The sequence below is a fragment of the Aplysia californica genome, unplaced genomic scaffold (genome assembly GCF_000002075.1).
Source record: "Aplysia californica isolate F4 #8 unplaced genomic scaffold, AplCal3.0 scaffold00352, whole genome shotgun sequence".
In the NCBI taxonomy this organism is placed as follows: Eukaryota; Metazoa; Mollusca; class Gastropoda; order Aplysiida; family Aplysiidae; genus Aplysia; species Aplysia californica.
In genome coordinates, this window is record NW_004797622.1 from 344,309 (window position 1) to 349,617 (window position 5,309).

At 44.4% G+C, this 5,309-nt stretch overlaps 1 non-coding gene across 1 annotated transcript; it reads right to left on the minus strand.

The window, feature by feature from the left end:
• Nucleotides 1-57: 57 nt before the first annotated feature.
• Nucleotides 58-227, minus strand: LOC118478054. Its single transcript, XR_004858773.1, has one exon. It is a non-coding gene; the product is annotated as a U1 spliceosomal RNA (small nuclear RNA).
• Between the last annotated feature and the right edge of the window lie 5,082 nt (nt 228-5,309).

The window sequence follows — 5,309 nt, forward strand, 5'->3', positions numbered from 1 at the left end:
TTTGTGTGTTTCTGTGTGCTGTGCTTCCTTTCCTGAACTTTCTTTGAAGAATTATGTCAGGGGATAGCGCGAATGCAGTTCCCACTACGAATACGAAAAAATTACGCACTCGAGTCACCCGCATTTGAGGTGACCACAGGGGTCAGCCAAACCGGAGTGCAATGGAAAGGCCTCGCCCTGGGAGGACCGCCGTCGTGATCATGGTGCCTCCCGTGCCAGGTAAGTATGGTTTGCTACGTGTCTTCATTTGCAATCCTGCACCGCTTGCGTTTTCGTAGTGATCTTGGTTTCATCTCCATGTTACGCAATTCAACCTCTATCAAAAGCATAGCAAGTAATTTGTCACGACGTCCTGTACGTTTTAAGTAGGATGTGAGTCTACAGGATGTGTAAAAAACCAAACAGACTGGATAAACCGATGAGGAGTTGGTTGTTGTACAGAAACACAATAAACAAGTCTTATTTCTGATTTTCTTCGTATTCCATTTATTTCACAGTTTATGTTTTAACCTTTTACTGTTTTTAAAATAGATAAGTATCATTATTATTATTATCATCCTCATTATCAATATTATTTTCATGACTAGATTTGATCATTATTGTGCTATTTGTAAAATATATCTTTTTGAAACATTATTTTTTCCTAAAGAACCCCCCCCCCCCCCAAAAAAAAAAAAACCCAACAACAACCCAACAACAAACAAACTAACTAACGAAACAAACAAACAACCAAACAAACAAACCGGCACTTATATGATCTTTTTATGTTGCAAGTGCCGTAAAACTATCACTAAAACTAAACTAAAACAAACAAACAAACCATTACTTCTAGGGCCGTGACCAAGGTTAGATCTAGGGTCTTCTTCTCTCCAATCCATTACTATTTATTTTGAAAGAGAGCCTAAGTCAGCGCATGACATAAACAACCAGCTCATAGACGGAATAATAATATTTGAGGTGCTATGTGTGCCCCTGAAATTTAAGTGTTATAAATCACGTGGAAACACTTTTCAGGAAACGTTTTCATTAGATGAAAATTAGATAGAAAAAAAAATCGGGGTGAAAGGGTTTAGTCCCCGCCATCCAGAAGAATTTAACTTAGAATAAAGAGATGGAAGACAAAGTCGAATCTCCTGAATGGTTCTCAAAATACCGTGGCTCACCGTAAGTACTGTATTTTAAAAAATCATCACTGTTGAGCTCTTATTGCTTGCTTTTTGGTAGTAAAGAAGTGGAAGCAACCTAAGCCCCAGCCAAATCCTGGTCCTCCCACTGCCACTGGATGGTTATGGTGGTGGTTGTTGTGATGTACATGAAGATGATTTGATGGTGATGATGTGATGGTGGCCGACATGAAGATAAAATGTACAGAAGTGGTCCGGACAAATGGTACACGTATTGATTGCTTTTAGTTTTGTGAATTTTACTTGATTAAATAAAATTGTATGTGTGTGTGTGTGTGTGTGTGTGTGTGTGTGTGTGTGTGTGTGTGTGTGTATGGGTGTGTGTGCGTGAGTGTGTGTGTGTGTGTGTGTGTGTGTGCGTGTATGTAGTGTGTGTGTGTGTGTATGTGTGCGTACGTGCGTGCGTGCGTGCGTGCGTACATGTGTGTTTGAGTATGTGTGGTGAGAGAGAATTGAATTGAATCTGACTTCATTCACTTTCGAGACCAGTGGCCCATACGTCATAAGTTACAAATTAAATGCAAAATACTAATAATAAACTCGCACAAAAAAGTCAAGGAACAAAAATTCAAAGAAACTTTACTGAAGATCAGTTTAACCTAATGTATTCATTTTTTCAAAAAAGATGCTTTCGACTCTTTAGATCAAGTGTGTACAATTTCAGATTTCAACAAAAACGACAAGTTCATGTAAAATGAGTTTAAGTCACACTGGTCGGATTTCAAAAATCTGAACAACCATAGTTCTTAATGAACATTGTCAATAGTGGGTGTAGCCACTCCGTTTGATCAAACACTCGGCACAGCGTCGACCCATGGACAGAGTATGCCTTCGGAGAACTTGTTGCGGTAGGTTCTACCACTCCTGGACGAGGCAGCCCAAGAGTTGTTAAAGGTTTTGTGCAGGACGGTGGTTGTCCCTTAACCACCAGTCAAAGTGATCCCAAATGTTCTCTATTGGGTTCAAATCCGGACTACAAGCTGGTCAGTCCATGCGGGTGACAGCTCACTGCTGCAGAAAGTCCCCCACGATGCGTGCGCGATGTGGCGCGGTGTTGTCGTCCTGCAGTACAGCCTGGGGTCCAATCTGCTGCAGGAGAGGAACTGCAAGGGGACGCAGGATTTTCTCCCTGTTCCTTGGTACAGGGAGGTCCTGTGGTGAGCTAAGAAGCCTCCACACACCAGAATGGACCCTCCACCGTAGGGCGCCATCTGCTGGATGCACTCAGGGTGGAACAGCTTTCCTCAGCGCCTCCAGACGTGGGCTCGCCTGTCTGGGTGCAGCAGGTTGGATCTGGATTCGTCTGAGAAGACCACCTGGTACCACTGACATTGTGTCCACTGTGAATGGCGAGCAGACCACGCCCGGCCAGCTGCTTTGTGGTGCGGTGTGTGCCTTGGGCGCCTGGCAGGGACACGAGAAGCGAACTTGGCTCTACGGATACAGTTCCTTACAAGGTCCTCGATCTCGTGGACATTGGCTGTCACCGTAGTTGGTCCCTGGTGCCGTTTGCAGTTGTGATTCGTGACGTCACGGCCTGTCTGACGATGAACTGGTTGATGCTGTCGTTGGTCAAACATGGCGCCCTGGTCGATGCCTGTCCTTTGACCCTTCCGGTCGCTTCCCATCGTTCTTGCAGCCTCTATATGACTGGCTGGCTCTCTCTCTCTCTCTCTCTCTCTCTCTCTCTCTCTCTCTCTCTCTCTCTCTCTCTCTCTCTCTCTCTCTCTTTCTCACTCTCTCCCAAGGTAGGGTAACAAACGAAAAAGTCCCAATTTTGTGACATGTATTACTACTAAATTGTCCTTCTATTTCTTCATCTACTTCTTGTTCTCCTCCTCCTCCTCCTCCTCCTCCTCCTCCTCCTCCTCCTCCTCCTCCTCCTCCTCCTCCTCCTCCTCCTCCTCCTTCTTCTTCTTCTTCCTCTTCTTCTTCTTCTTCTTCTTCTTCTTCTTCTTCTTCTTCTTCTTCTTCTTCTTCTTCTTCTTCTTCTTCTTCTTCTTCTTCTTCTTCTTCTTCTTCTTCTTCTTCTTCTTCTTCAACTATTCCTCATTCTCCTCCTTCTTCTTTTTCGTCTTCTTCTTCCACTGTGAGCGCTCCAAGCCCGCTGTGAGAAGTGAGAAGACGGTCAAAGGCATGAGACCGAAACCGGGTCAAAGGTTCAGCCAATCGTAGCCCGGTTTACGCTCTCTGTGTAGTCGCATGTTTTAACCTCAATGGCTTCCAGGGGAAACTACAGTGGAAACCATATATAACAGGCCCGGTAATAACAGGGATCCGGTAATAACAGGGATTTTTAAAATCCCCGTTTTTTCCTACTCTTTGTCTCTATTAAAAGTTATCGGCAATAACAGGGCCTCATCAGAGTCCTACTGGTTATAACAGGAACAAAGGCTCGTTAACAATGTGTAAAAAGTAAGAGAGAGAGAGAGAGAGAGGGAGAGAGAGAGAGAGAGAAAGAGAGAGAGAGAGAGAGAGGGGGAGAGAGAGAGAGAGAGAGAGAGTAACGTGTTGATGGAGCAAGCCCACGCAAGCCATGCCACTGCGAGCACACGCAGCGTGAAGCGAGAGAGGGCTGCGGTGTGCTGCAGACCTCGATCTAGCCAGAAACCTAGCAACACGCACGCGTAATGTGTCACCAACGATGTTAAGCGCAAGAGAAAATGCCTTTCAGTTGACAAAAAGTACGAAATAATCCAGGCTGTTGACAAAAAGCAAGCTCTACTGGCAGAGATTTGTCGTCAGTTCGACATTCCACAAGGGTCGATTCACACCATTATCAAGGATAGAGAGAAGATAGTGGCAGCATACTCCAATGGAAAGTTTGCTCAGGATCGAAAGAAGATGAGACTATCCGATGCATAATCTCTGGACCAAGCTCTTCTGATATGGTTTAAGGAGGCAAGGAGAAAGTTGGTGCCAAAACCCCTGTTCGTGGATACTAGTGACAAGGGCAACTACCAATGAATAAGTACAGCTGGATTAGTCCACAAATGCTTACTTTCCTTGCATTTCTGATTTAACAGGGATCGGATATAACAGGACATTTTCTCTACTCCCACCATCCCTGTTATACCAGGTTTCCACTGTATCAAAGCCGCGCACTATCAGAGCCGGGCACTTTTTGACTATATCGATACAATTAGAATGCCGATTCCACCCAACGGCTACAGTCCCCTTGAAAAATTACTCTGTACAGCCCCCATCCAAATATAATAGTATATTCGTCTTTCTGCAGACTTCCAGACCATTTCTAAGTTGCAATTAAAAACACAAACCAAACAAAAAGGCATTTCCGCGAAAAAGAAGTAATAATGTGCTACAAGCAAATGTACGCAGATGGACAAGTCTCACAACGTCAATTGTTTTCCTGAATGAGCAAGAAAATGCTGCCCCTACACCCCTGTCCTGTAGATATGTTTTAATACCTGAAAAGCCTATTCATTCAATAAAAAAATTAAATGATATCTGGCCCTAAGCCCAGTAAAACGCTGAGGGTACTTAAATTGTTGGATGGTACTGTTTTGGGCATCGGCAATCTAGTTGTATCGATATCGTCCAAAAGGCCTCGGGTCTGACAGTGCGCGGCTTTGATGTTCTCCCGCTTCCAGGGCCCCTTTCCGCAGTTCCCTGTTGCAGTGATGCAGCAGCCTGGAATCCAATAAACATGGTTACAATAGTTACATCGATAACTTTCTATTATCAAAGATCGTTCATAAGAAGATTGCTCTCTAGTTCACTCTGACAAAAAGGTGTCCGCGCATTGGTTCAGGTGGTGCTGCAGTCCTTGTTTTGAAGCTCTCTTTCGTTTCTCCAGAAGAAGAATAGGAATGCCACAGTTTGTTAGTTTCGCTTTTATTGTTTTTCACACAAGTAGGGTAACTTGATTCGCCAAGTCTGAAATTTTTCAAAGAGGGCGCCACCGGTTTTTCAGTGTCAACATGGACACGTGTCTCAGCCTTGCTGTGATTGGCTGCAAACCACCCGATCGCACGATTCGCAGGCCTGAAAATAAATGCATTTGTTTTTGTAAAACCGACCCGATCCGACCCGACCCGATCCGATCCGATCGATCGCGTATGTCACCTCTATACCCAGATTACAAACAACTTTTAGAAGACAAAA